Here is a 14,773-nt window from a genome sequence, read left to right on the forward strand (position 1 = left end):
AACCAGTTTGCTTTGGGAAGCAGGGACTCCAGTCAGGTGCTTCAACAAGTTCCAAGCAGCTACGTTCCTTGGCATGGCCTCAGGCAGCCTTACCCAACCCAATCCCCTCCAGATGGGTTGGACTACCAACAGCCAGCACCATGCTGGCTGGGGAAGGTCGGAGTTTGTAGTCTGACGAGATGTCGGAGAATTCCGCATGAATTTTAAATCGGATCGAATTCTGACAAATGCAGTCCGCGGAATCCTCCTTGTAATGGGGCGGCCTGGTCAACCCGGACCGGAGCTCACGCGGACCCTTCTTTTTGTCCACCGAGCGGCAGATTTTACAAAAATAATCACGAAAAGAAATCCATAAATCAGAAATGGAAGAAGAACGCGAACAGTTTTACCCTTTTTATGATAATAAATAGGCACTTTCCCTGTGACACAAGGCTTTCTTCCACTGGGGCTGAGTTGCTAAGTCCACGGAAATCTTCCATCTTTTCTGTTTATTGTCTGTGGAGGTGAGGTCCGGTGAGGTCAGGTGACCCGAAGTTACATGGGGAATCCCCTCGAATGGCTTTACCCTTTTTACGAAAACAAATAGGCATTTTCCCTATGACCCGAGGCTTACGGAGACCGACACTGTGCGCGCGAAAAGGATTTTTCGGCAGTACTTACGGAATTATTTACATAAGTTCGGGGAGCTGGGGAAAAAACGGGAATCTAGGGCATGCGGACGGCGGAACGGGGTGGCCCTCGGCTCTGCAGAATCCTCGCACAGTGGAGCCGCTCCGCGAGGATTCCAGGGGCAGGAACGGATCGCCTCCCCCCCCACAGATTCCCCACTGGAACAGACGAATCTGTACATCCTGAATCTGACACATCTGGAGGGCACCAGGTTGGAGGGAAATGAAATAGGGCATCTGGTGTGGGGAACGGGCATAGCTCAGTGGTAGAGCACCTGTTGTGCATACAAGAAGGTCTCAGGTTCATTCCTCAGCTTCCCCAAGTAGGGCTGGGAAAGATTCCCAACTGAAAGCAGAACAGTGGTCCAAGTCAGTGTAGACAATACCAAACTAGATAAAGCGATGGTTGTAATTTGGTATAAGTTCCTATATTTCGCCCTAAGTAGTTAAGGCAAGACCAGGATTTGACTAGATTTGTAGGAGAATACAAGTCTACAAGAGGCAAAACTCTACAAAGTACATTAAAAATTGATTTCCCATGTCCTAGATAGATTTTAAAGGAGCACAGCATCTAGCACACCCACCATTGCTGCAGGCATCAACAAGTACTTGTTACTTGTTCGTTCTGGCCTTGTAAACTATATACAAATTGAAATCGTAACTATTAACTCTTTCTCAAATACAGCCACCAGAGGGCATGCTTGAAACAAAAATGGAAGAGAATCAACCTTTGACTACAACAGTCTTCCATAACCTTGTGCCTTCCAGAAGTTTGAAGACAGACACTGTATTCCTGCCTTCCCTAATCTGGTGCCTTCTAGAAGTTTTGGACTACAATCTCCATCAGCCCCAGCCAGCACGGCCAGTGGTCAAGTATGCTGGGAGCTGAAGTCCGAAACGTCTAGAGGGCACCAGATTAGGAAAGGCAGGAATACAGCATCCAGAGACAAATTCCTGTCCTTCGTATAGGCGTAGGGAGGTGTTTCACAAAAGGACATCATTAAAGAAGATTTAGGACTCCGAGAGGTTCTACAAGTGAGACCTGCAACAAAATGTTGCAGCATGGAATCCTCCCTGCTCAGGATTCCAGCCACTCTGTTACGTTCTCCTCGCTGGTTTTCCATCCCCCTTCCTGGCAACAGACGTTCTGTGACCACTGAACATGTTCATTAGGCTGTTCTGGGGGGTTCCTAAAAATATTTATCACACTTCTGCAAACCTTGGGGTTTCCCCAAGCCTGCTGATAGCTTCCTCTCTAAGTGGGTGGTGCTTTTTTGGCTATGTAAGCCACAGCAATCACTGCCATGACATCGGAAATAGAGGGAAAGCGACAGGAAAGAAGCAGCACCCTGATCAGCAAGAAACTGCAAAAAAGAGGAGTCTTCTGTTAGTTTGTAAGTAAAACAATATACAGAATTATAACTAATGCAAATATATTACAGTAAGTAGATCTTACTCCATCACATAAAAGTGCACAAAGCAGCTAGGAGAATTGTAATATCAACTGCATGGTGATGGAAAAGGTAACAAGAGATGGTCATTGTGAAAACCAAAGAACAGTAAGTTTGGAATATAATACAATATAAACAACTGTACACAAATTTACAGATAAAGATGTCCATGTAAAATTTGTAAAATAAAATAGCCATGATCTTCCTGAACCCTCTTCATCACCTTGGCAGTAAATACCATTTATTTTCAGATAAACTGTGTAAATTTTGGATACAGACTTTGAAATGCATGCTACGTTAAAATAATAGTTGGATCCAGGGACACCTTTCAGGGATTGCCTTCCTGAGTTGTGTTCTGTATCCACACTCTACCCACACTCCTTTTGGGGGTAGATTTGATATTAACTGGGGCACACAGAGATAGGAATTTTCAGTAGGGTTTTGTTCGTTTAATTGCTTGCTGAGGGAGGAAACCTCCCTGCCAGCATTTTAATGTGAAGTGGTGGCCTTTTAATATCTCTTACAGGAAGCTAAGAATTTCTTGCTGCTTATCTGTTTGTTTATGACTTGGCCAGCTGGATTGAAATCAGTGTTACTTTAGTTGTGGCTTGTTTTAATTCAGATGGTATTTTTAGGACTGGATGTTTTAGTACAGGGTAGGGAACCTTTTTTTTTCTGTTGAGGTCCATGTTCCCATGGAGGCAAGGTGTCAGGACTGCATGCCAGAGGTGGCCAGAGCCAAAAGTAGGTGGGTTCCCATCTCTGTTTCTGCCACTTCCTCTCTCTCTCTCTCTCTCTCTCTCTCACACACACACACACCCCTCTCTCCCTCTCTTTCTGATCTCTCTCTCTCTCTCTCTCTGACACCCCTTCTCTCTCTCGAACTCTGACACCCACTTCTCCCCCATCTCTCTCTTTCTGATGCCCCCCCCTCACACACACACACACACACACACACACACCACTGTAGAGCTGTGCTCGCAAATATATAACCTACACTCCTATCATCCTAAAGGATCTTACCCTGCAACTTCAGCTGCATATAATAGAGAAAATGGTTCATACTTTATTCCACACCCCACCCCAGGCGGACTGGAATGCACCTGGCTTGTAAAGAGCAACAACCTCTTCTCACCTTAGCGCTGGAATCCAGGTTGCACTTCCTTGAAGTCCTGACCTTAGGATCAGGCTGCCTGACTGCAACTTTAAGCCTTCTTTCTTGGAAACAAAAAATGAAAGAGGATTATTTTCCAAGTCAACATGGATGGGGACAGGATGTGAGCTTTGACAGAGTTTTAATGGGTGGGTGGTTTTATGAGGCTCTTTAATGCTTGATCCTCTATGGCCTGATTCTCTAGCAGTTCAATTTCTCCTCAAGAATCTTTCACATTTCCCGTAACCCCTTTGTAAAACATGAAATAACTGGAAATGGGTGTCCTCAAGCTTCATCTAATTTTACCCTAAATGAAAGAGACAGCATTTAAAATCTATAGTACAGTCTTGCATCAAGTCTCTCTCTCCGCCCCTTCTCTCTCTTTATGACACCCCCTTCTCTCCCTCTTTATGTCATCCCTCTTTCTCTTTCTTTCTCTTTCTGGAACCCCCTTCTTTCCTTCTCCTTTTCTCCTTCCCTGCTCAGTGGGCTGCCGGGGGAGGGACAGATCACTCTTACAGGACGACTGAACTGATTAGGCGCAAAAGGCTTTTGAAATGAGGCTGAGACAAATATGTAATTAAGCCAAGGGCCACATCTTGCCTACCCCTGTTTTAGTAGTTTCAAATTATCATTTCTGTCTCCTCTTCCTCCTGCTGCTCTTTTAGATGCATTTGCTGAAAAGGTGATACAAGAATTTCAGTAAAATAAATAAATAAAATTGTAAAATACATAACAGCCTAAAGACAAACAAGTATACAACCAATTACAGCAACAAAACCACATTTTTTAAAAAATTCCCCAACAATTATCCATCACAGAAGATGGCAGAGCTAGTATATTCATCCCTGATCTCCCTCACATGATTCTATTCTTGTGAGGGATGGGGTCACGAAGAGTCGGACACGACTGAACAACAATATGGGGGTGGGGATCAAGGGAGGAGGGGGAGATATTCTCCAAGAACTACTAATGTCACTTTATTTGCTTTAGTCATATAGGCCATACTAAAGTTACAGATGAATGTAACCAGAAACAAACGTGGAAGAAGCATCAGCAGCAAAAGGAACGAACGATACCAGTCAAACCAGAGGCCAATGAAAGCAGGTAAATTTAGCTAAATTGATCATGTTTTGACCCCTCCCAAAGGGCAGGGGGAGAGTTCAAATTTTGGATCTAGTGCAACATGATTGAAAGAGGTGTAGTTTGATGTAGAGCTGTGCACGTGTGGCCTCTTGAAATTCTCCACCTTATTTGTGGGCAGAGAAATTTGGGAGAGAATTTCACCTAATTTCTCGTGGTGGCGGGGGGAGAGAAATTCTCAACCTTTCCTCCTCGGTAGGTCTCCCCATGGGCAGGGCTTGTAGCACAGCTTCTTTCTTTTTTCCTAAGGGTTTTGGGTGTTTCCATGCTGCAACAGCATCAACTGTCTTGCCAGGCTGGCCCCCAGTTTGCATCCACCATAATGCAGGTGGGGGCAGTGTTGTGTCCAGTTCCAGGATTGAGGAGGAGTTAATACTCTGCCAAAACCTGTCCTCCAATCGCCTGAAAGTTTTCTCCACATGAAAGAGGCTTCCATTGTTCTGCCTCATTCTCAGGGTGTTTATATTTTCTGTTTGTGGTGTTTTTGAGCTTACCTAATCATAGGGATGGGGGAGAATTTCTCCCCGAAACTTCGGGGGGCCGAGTGCCAACGTATTCGGCCCCCCGAAGTAGTTTTGGGGAGAAATTCTCCGCACCCCCCCGCACCCCGCCCCGGGATGGGACTTACCTTTCCTGAATGTCCCTCCCGGCGGCGGGTCCTGATGGCGGTTCGGCAGGTCTTCGTCAGAGGCGGGGGCAGCAGCCGGTCTTTCGACCGGCTGCCGCCGCTGCCATTCCAATAAAAGTAAAAAAACAACAACACGCCCCCGTGATAGGCTACGTGACGATTAACGTAGCCTATCACGGCTAGATTTGCAAAGATTATGTAGACTACGGCGAAAATAAGGGCAACGCTATTGCGTTGCCCTTATTTTCGCTGTAGTCTACATAAAGATTTACATAGACTACAGCGACCAAATAAGGAACGCGAATGGCGGCTCCCTATGGGGGCCGCGATTTGCGTACGCGCTTTTTTTTTTTTAAAGTCACCCGTGATGGGCTACGTGACGATTAACGTAGCCTATCACGGCTGACTTTGCAGATCTAGCCGTGATAGGCTACGTAAATTGTCACGTAGCCTATCACGGGGGCGTGTTTTTTTTTTAACTTTTTATTTCGCAGCCGGGCGAGGCGAGGCACCTCCTCCCCAGCCTGAATTTCGGCCGGCGAGGCAGGAAGCCTCCCCCCCAGCCTGAATTTCGGCCAGGCGAGGCGGGAAGCCTCCCCCCCCCCGGCCTGAACTTTGGGGGGGAGCAGCGAAGCGCCTCCCCCCCACCGCGAAGCAAGCTGCGAGACCAGGTAAGTGGCTTTCGTGCACCCCTACCTAATCACAATTAACCTTCCAGGCTGCCTGCGTGTCCTGATCTGAAAAAGCCCTATGGGAGGAATTACCTCATGGTGCATTGAGGAAGCATTTTTTTTTCATTTATTTGTCTTGTAACACACACTTCCACACCAGTGGGACTCTGCTTTTAACCTCTACTGAGTAGAGGAGCAGGCACAGGCTAATCTAGAACAATCAGAAAGCTAGACACAAAAAGGGAAAAGGGGCTATGGAAGGACAAGACTCTCCAGTGGTGGTGACCTGCAAGGTGTGTGCAATGTTTGTTTTCTTGCCTGAGAACAACATGGCCTACACCTGCAACAAGTGCAAGTTGATCACACTGCTGGAAGAAAAAGTAAGTGGACTTGAGCGGCGACTGTTGACCCTCCGGGGAATAAGAGAACACGAAGCATTCTTCGACAGAATGAGGGAACTACAGCAGCAAAGTGAAGACCAGAAGCTTGAAGAGCAACAGCAAGCTGAGGCAGAAGTGGGAAATGCTGAGGTAAGGAAAAATGCAGTAGAGGATACTCCTTGGAAAAGGGTGACAGGAGGAGAAGAACTAGACGCCGCTCTGCACCAGTGGAAGCAGTGGAGCTGTGGAACCGATTCCAGGTACTTGAGGATGAGACTGGAGGACAGCCTGCAGAGGAAGAACTACAGGGGAACCTGCATGAGAGTGAGCAAGAGGCTGAAGGTCAGTCAAGCAGAGGCGATGAAATCCAGGCCTACAACAAGAAGAGAAAAGTAGTAGTAGTGGGAGACTCCTTGCTGCATGGGATCGAGACCCAAGCATGTCGCGAAGACCCGTGGACTTGCCAGGTATGTTGTCTCCTGGGAGGACGGATTAGAGACGTGACTGAAAGGTTGCCTGCACTCATTAAGCCCACTGACAGGTATCCCTTTCTTCTCATCCATGTGGGAACAAATGATACTGCCAAGCGGAGCTACGAAGAAACCACGTCAGACTTTGAAGCTTTGGGAAGGAAACTCAAGAACTTTGGGGCCCAGATAGTTTTCTCATCCATCCTTCCAGTACTTAGAAGAGGGCTAGAAAGGGAAAGAAAAATACTCTGGGTGAATGATTGGCTACGCAGGTGGTGCCGATGCGAGAGATTTGGATTCTGGGACCACGGGCGATACTTCCTGGAAGATGGGCTGTTGGCAAAGGACAGGTTGCACCTCACAAAGGATGGGAAGAATGTGTTTGGCCACAGCATGAAGAACTTCATCAGGAGGGCTTTAAACTGAATCCTACGGGGAAGGGAGATGTAAAGTTGGGGGTAAAAATGAACGAAGGCTCATGTACCGCAACGGAGAGAACAGCTCTAATAGCACCCAATGATAGTCTTCAGAAACATGTAGGAAGAAAGCCAGACTATGAAGCACATGGTCTTCATTGTCTATATACTAATGCCCAGAGTATGGGAAACAAACAGAATGAACGTGAATTCTTAATACAAGAGGGAAATTATGACTTGATAGGTATAACTGAGACTTGGTGGGATGACTCTCATGACTGGAATACAGCAATTGAAGGATATAACTTGTTCAGAAAGAACAGGAGGAACAGAAAGGGAGGTGGGATTGCACTATATGTGAAAAATACATATCTCTGCACAGAAATACAGGAGGATGAGCTTGGTAGCCCCATCGAGAGCATCTGGATCAAAGAATAAAAGGAACCTGGTGGTCGGAGTCTACTACCAGCCACCCAATCAAGGAGAAGACGAGGATGAAACTTTTGAAAAGCAAATAGCCAATGTTTCAAGGAAGCATGATGTAGTAGTAATGGGGGACTTCAATTTCCCTGATATTTGTTGGGAGACAAATTCTGCAAAACATGGCCCCTCCAGGAAATTCCTGACTTGTGTGGTGGATAATTTCCTCCTACAGAAAGTAGAGGAAGGAACTAGAGGATCAGCTATACCTGACTTGATCCTAACCAACAGAGATGACTTAGTGGATAAAGTAGCAGTTACAGGAACTCTGGAGGAAAGCGACCATGTTGTACTTGAGTTCTTGGTTCTAAGGGAAGCAAAAGCCAAGTGTAGTCAAACGCGTACTGGATTTTAGGAAGGCTGATTTTAATAAACTCAGAACAATTATCAGTAAGGTCCCATGGCAAGCAACTCTAATGAGAAAAGGAGTCCAAGATGGGTGGGAGTGTTTAAAAAAGGAAATTCTCAAGGCACAATTACAAACCATTCCAACAAGAAGAAAAGGTGGAAGACAACAGAAGAAGCCCATGTGGCTTCACAAAAAGCTTAGAGATGACCTGAAAACAAAAAAGGACACATATAGGAAGTGGAAAGAAGGCCAAGCTACAAAGGAAGAGTACAGGCAGGTAGCACAGAATTGTAGGGATGACGTCAGGAAGGCTGAAGCTGAGAACGAGCTGAGGTTAGCGAGGGATGCTAAAAACAACAAAAAGGCTTTCTTCAGCTACATGCATAGTAAAAGGCAGAGGAAAGAAATGGTGGTTCAGCTATTAAATAAGGATGGCAAAATGATAACATGACAAAGAAAAGGCAGAGGTGCTCAATTCCTACTTTGGCTCAGTCTTCTCCAAAAGAGGGTCTATGACCCCCCTGGCAATGGCGAAGTACAGGCTGAATGGGCAGGATTGCAGCTTGAGATCAATAGGCATATGGTCAAGGAACACCTAATTCCTTTGAATGAGTTCAAATCTCCAGGGCCAGATGAGCTGCATCCTAGAGTAATAAAGGAACTGGCAGAAGAACTCTCAGAACCTCTGTCTATTCTCTTTGAGAAATCATGGAGGACGGGGGAAGTGCCAGATGACTGGAGGAGAGCTAATGTTGTCCCTAAAGGGTAAAAAGGAAGAACCTGGGAACTACAGACCAGTCAGTCTGACATCAATCCCTGGGAAAATTCTGGAGCAGTTGATAAAGCAATCCATCTGGAAGCAGCTTGAAAACAATGCAGTGATTACTTGAAGCCCACATGGATTTGTCAAGAACAAATCCTGCCAGACACATCTGATCTCATTTTTTTGATCAAGTAACCTCCCTTGTGGACCATGGGAATGCTGTAGACATAATATACCTTGACTTAGGCAAAGCTTTCGACAAAGTGTCCCATGATCTCCTGATAAGCAAACTAGCTCAAAGTGGGCTAGATGAAACAATGATCCGGTGGATCCACAGTTGGCTACAGAATCGGACTCAAAAAGTGCTTATCAATGGGTCCTTCTCAAACTGGGGAGAGTTAATGAGTGGGGTACCGCAGAGCTCAATCCTGAACGTCCTGACAGAGCAATACGACAATGGAACCCATTACCTAGGGAGGTGGTGGGCTCTCCCACACTGGAGGCGTTCAAGACGAGGCTGGACAGCCACCTGTCAGGGATGCTCTGACTTGGATTCCTGCAGTGAGCAGGGGGTTGGACTCGATGGCCTTGTAGGCCCCTTCCAACCCTACTGTTCTATGATTCTAAGCTGAGGATGCTACAGGTGGCCAGAGAGATGACTGTACAATGAAAAACAGGACACTTGTACTCTCTCCTTGGCTACCTCCTAAGTAAGGTAAGCCCAAGAAACCCAAACCCAACCTATGAGACGTTCTTTGAAATTTCTTCACCATTAAATTTCTTTTCAAAATCCATTTCTCTTCTATCACATTGAATGAGAATGGTTGAAAAAATGTGGGAAAATTTTCAGCACAACACTAGTTTGATGTTTAAACTGTTTGTCATGCTAGACAGAGAGAACATAAACACAGAATGACTTATCAAAATCAATAGATATATTTAAAATATGCTCCATCTTTCAGCTGCAAAAGCCAGCAGCCAATTTTCCGTTAGGAGCCACATTTGCGAGGAGAGATTCAATTTTTTTCTTGCAAAATTAGACTCGAAGTGGGAATGAGAAAACAGTGGAAAAATGCTTGCTTCCTTTTAGATAGGGGACCGGAATCAGTAATGCAGAATGCTATGAATTACATGCTCTTGCGGGTCAATTGATAAAGTATTGAACTGCTGGATATTAAAACACACACACACACACACTTCATCACCCTGCAAGTTATAGAAAGACACAACACTGAACATTATGATTCAGGAACTATTTTTATTTTATGCAGACTTTATGCCACTTTTTATCATGGATCAGTGGTGGTTCATATGCTTTGTGCACAGAAAGCCAATCCATGGTGTAACGTAGGTAGCCTACACCAGTAAAGTGAAACAATAACCAATTTATTTCTCGGTCTTTCTTTCTAGAGTTTGGCATCCATCTTAGAACCCATACACCAAAAGCACAGGCCTGGAGCATGCTCAATTCCAACGTTTCTAAAAGAAACACGTTTGCCTTTTAAGCGCTAGGTGGCAACAACATAAACATCTATTACACATGGGATCTCCAGTTAAAAGAGTTTCAGTAGGGCCCGTGCCAGGCTAGACTGGGTCACCATTGCCAATTGGCCTGCTTGCCACCATCACTGATAGCCCCCTGCCCATGTGCTTACCCAGCGGCACAGATGTTCTTCCTATAGAAGCCAAGCAGCGCTTGCCTGTTATCTATGCCACGCAACTCCCATTTTAATTTCCCACAAGGCAATGCTGAGGAGCACCTGACTTGATGTGATGCTTCGTGGGGCATTGCACTGGGGGGAAATTTAAATGATGGCCAGCCGGTGCTGAGTGGATGTTTGGTTCCCATGGAGCAGGGATAGGGAACCCCAGGCCCAGGAGACAAATCCTGCCCCCAATGTGGTCCTCCAGGGCTCCCCAGATGGCTGTGCCCCCTTCCCCATCCCCTTTCTCCAAACCACCAATTGCTGGGTAGTTTCCTAGCTTCTGTGCATCTGCCTTTCCCATTCTAGGAAGTCGAAATGCCTCTCCTAAGGCTGAGTTGCTGGCAGTAAGAGTTTAAATGGTCGCCAGTGCATTTCCAGGCCCAATTCAAGGTGCTGGGGTAACGCTTTTCTTCAGGGTCCCTAAAGGGACTCACAGCAAAGGCCTTGTACACATATATCATGTTAATTCCTTAACTAAAAACAGTAATAATGCACATGTACTAATTTTACATGCATAACAATTCACTTATCACCAAAACAATAAAACGGAGCACAGCCCTCCCAAAGTTCTGTCTTTCAGCTTGAGTCCACAGCAAAAATATAAATGAAACTTCTCCTTGAAGCTTGATTTTTCTGCTGGCCAAAGAAAGAAAACAGTCTCTGCTCAGTTCACTCCAGGTCCACAGCAATCTTCTCACAGCAATAGGCCAAAACACAGGAACAACTTGTTAAGACAGCCCTGCCTCAAGGATTCAGGGTCCTACAGAGAAGAGAAAGCAAGCTTCTTCTTGGTAACGGACTAAAATGGTGGCCATTCCCTATCTCACACCTTTACTGAACATGTGCAGGAATATTCCCACTCAGCATTCCTAAAGAAAAATATACCAGTTGGTTACACTGGTATTAACATTCAAAGCCCTAAACCATCTTGGGGCCGGGTTGCCTGAAGGATCGTCTTCTCCCAGATACACTTCCCTGGACCCTATGATCATCTTCAACGGTCCTTCTCCAGGTGGGTGGCTGCTAAAAAATGGGCCCTTTCTGCTGTGGCACCCCAGTTGTGGAATGAGCTTCCTAGAGAGGCTCGCCTGGTACCTACATTGTGCTGTTTTGGGTGCCAGGTGAAGACATTTTTATTCTCCCAGGCATTTTAGTCTTTCAGTTTCTGGTTTAACTCTGGTACCGTATTTTAAACCTTTGCACTGCTGCTAGGTTCTGTTTGGTCATCATCATTATTATTATTATTATTTTATGCTTTGGTAGTTTTAAACTTTTATATTGTACTTTATCATCTTGTATTTTATGGTTTTAATAATTGTGAACAGCCCAGCAAGCTTTGGCTATTGGGCAGTGTCAAAAATGAAGGCCTGCTCTCTGCCATGAGAATAAGCCAGGCTGTCAAGTCCGAGATAACCGCCTGGAGCTGTTGTTATCTAGCAGCTCCCTGGCCCTGCTGCTCAAGGTCAAGCTCAGTCTGTGTTAATTGGGAAAGAGATAACAGCTGTACCTCATGGGAAGATCCTGGCTCTTCTGAGGTGAGGGTGGTCCGCCCTGGGGCTGAGCTTTGACTGGTTACACGAATTCTGCCCTGAGCTGCTAGGGCCGGGCCTCAAATAGGGGACTGAGGAAGAGGTGGGTCATCTTCCTTTGTCCTGATGGCTCCTGGATGTGTTGATGGCTGGGAACTATCCTGGAACGCCCATACTTTGGTATGTATAGGGTAGACTAGTTAGCTTTGTTATTTTGCTTGGGGGGTCACGAAGAGTCGGACACGACTTAACGACTTAACAACAACAACAAGCATATAAAGGCTCTCGGTGTTCCTGGGTGTTCTGTTTGCGGTAATCCTGCTTGTAATTTCCTGTACAACCTACCACCTCTCCCATTCCTTTCCCCAATCACCCCTTTTCTTCTAATAAATGTTTCCCCAACTTCACATTGGTGTGGTGTGTTCTGCATAACTTCAGTGCTAATTTTAGTGCCTATCAGCCTGGGTGGAAGGCTATTGGGTTATTGTGGGGGATTTGTGGGCAGGTTTGGCTTGTCCTACCTTGCAGGGTTGTTGGGACTAGTGTCAGCAATCTTTCACAGCCAGTATAGAAATATAATAAGTAAATATAATGCTAAAATAAGGTGGCATTTTGGCCCCACCTTTTTGCCTTTCGCCACTCCCCATTGCCTTTGGCCCCTCCCACCACTGGAATGAGCCCCCCCCCCCGAGCTTCTCTGAAATCAGATTCGACTCTGGGGCTCAAAGAAGTTCCCCGCTCCTGCCATAGGACATATGCTGGTCGCTCAATGGGAGCGAGGAGATCAGCTGTAGTGCTTCCACCAATTGCCAGTACGTGGAGGAGCATGATCATTTCTTTATTTTGTTTTTATACCTCCCAATAGCCAAAGTTTTCTGGGCGGTTCATAAAATTAAAAGCCCCAAAAGATAACAGAATATACCATATAAAATATAATAAATTAAAACTACAGAATAAAAATACAACCAGAGTCAAACCTAGCAGCAGTGCAGATATTTAAAACACAACAGCAGATTTAAGACCACTGTGCTAAAAAAACTGGAATGCCAAAAATGCTTGGGGAAAATTGACCTGGTGCCAGAAAGAATACGACAAAAGTGCAGGCGAATCTCTCTAGGGAGTTTGTTCCACAACTGGGGTGCCACAGCAGAAGATGCCTTTTTCCTGGTCGCCACCTGCCTTACCTCTTTTGGCAGGGGTCCTGGAGAAGGATCCCTGAAGATGATCTTAGGGTCCAGGCAGGTACATAGGGGAGGAGGCGATCCTTCAGACAACCTGGTTCAAGCCATTTAGGGCTTTGAATGTTAATACTAGCACTTTGAATCGGGCCTGGACATGGACTGGCAGCCAGTGCAGCTGGAAAAGTACTGGTGTAATGTGATCTCGTTGGCCAGTCCCTGTTAACAATCTCACTGCCCTGTTTTGGACCAGCTGAAGTTTCCGGACCGTGCTACCCACCACAGGAGGGAGACCCACGCAGGATAGAGGTCTGCATGAGGTACATAGGCCCTGGCAGCAATCTTAGTATGCTAGGTGTTGATGCCAGGTCTGGATACTGGGTAGGGAAAGATCCTTGTCTAAGACCCTTAGGGAAACCAAAGCCAGTCAGGGGCAGAACTGGACAACTCTTACATCCCAATCCAACCCTTTGTGTAGCCCTGCCTACCCTCTTCCTCCCCACCCCCCATGTCCAAATACTGATGGGATGTCTGCCTAGGCCAAAATTGCACAGTTGATACCCTGGGGAAAAACAACAACCCGGAAATGGACCTTGTGAACTTGGCTATGTGCATAGGTCAGACAAAGGGTTGGAGAAATGTGGGGGCAGTGTGGGGCTTCCCTTAAGGCTGCTCCGCTAGTGCAGAACAAAATGGCTTGACTCTTCTTGGGAGCTGCCCCTTTCCATCATGTAACTCCCTTGCTGAGACGATTGCACTGGTTGCCTATTTGCTACCAGGACAGGTTTAAGGCTTTAGTACTAGTGTACAGAGCCCTAAGCAGTTTGGGACCAGGATACCTGAGAGAGATCCCTATCCCTTACCAACCTGCCTGGTCCCTGAGGTCATGCTTCTGGTGGTTACAAATGGCCCAATTGGAGTCCACCAGGAGAAGAGCCTTCAGTGTGGTGACCCTCTTTCCTTGGGATTCCCTGCCCCTGGAGGTCAGGCAGGCACCGACACTGTGTTGTTTCTGGCACCTCCTGAAAATAACACTGTTCCAGGAAGCATTCCTTAAATGACCAGTCATGGTTTCTAGTGGTATTCTGTTTTATAGCATAATTTTAATCTGGTGTTTTAGCCTTTTTATCCTATTACTGTTTTATCTCTTGTGTTCACCTCTCCAAAATCTGTTCTAGATATGGAGCGGTATACAAATATTGTAAATAAATAAATCCATTTGGGGTGGATTTCAACTAATTTTCCTAGGTTCGGCCCCCCAGACTTCGTTTCGGTTCCTGCTGTAGTGCCTGATTTGATCTGTAGCTCGTTGAGTCAGTTTGTGGATTTTTCCTAGAGCTTTGCATATTTGGGGAGGAAAGTTTTGCAATTTGTGCAAAGTTCTGAGCAATCTCTGCAAATTACGGCTGAATTTGCACAAATTACAGCTGAATTTGCACAAATTATGGCTGAATTTGTACAATTTGTGCAAATTTGGCTGTAAATTGCGCAAATTTGGTTATAATTTGTGCAAATCGCTCAGACATCCGTGCAAATTGCAGACTCCCTCTGCCCAAAATATGCAAAAAAAAAAAAGTCACTAGCATGGGGAGTCTGCAGGGATTCCATATCTTGCCCATCACTTTCTTCTCCAGGACCTGCCCCCTCTCCATGCAAAGAAAAGCTCTTCTCTTTGATCATCAGCAGAGGCTTTATGCAGAGGTTCCATCCCTGTGGCTAGCTGGGAGAGCAGGTATGCTCATGCGCCCCTCCATACAATAGCTGGATCTGGTGGTAAGTCTCATCCAA

The sequence above is a fragment of the Heloderma suspectum genome, chromosome 9 (genome assembly GCF_057233095.1).
Source record: "Heloderma suspectum isolate Gila_16-S chromosome 9, 16-S_ref, whole genome shotgun sequence".
NCBI lineage: Eukaryota > Metazoa > Chordata > Lepidosauria > Squamata > Helodermatidae > Heloderma > Heloderma suspectum.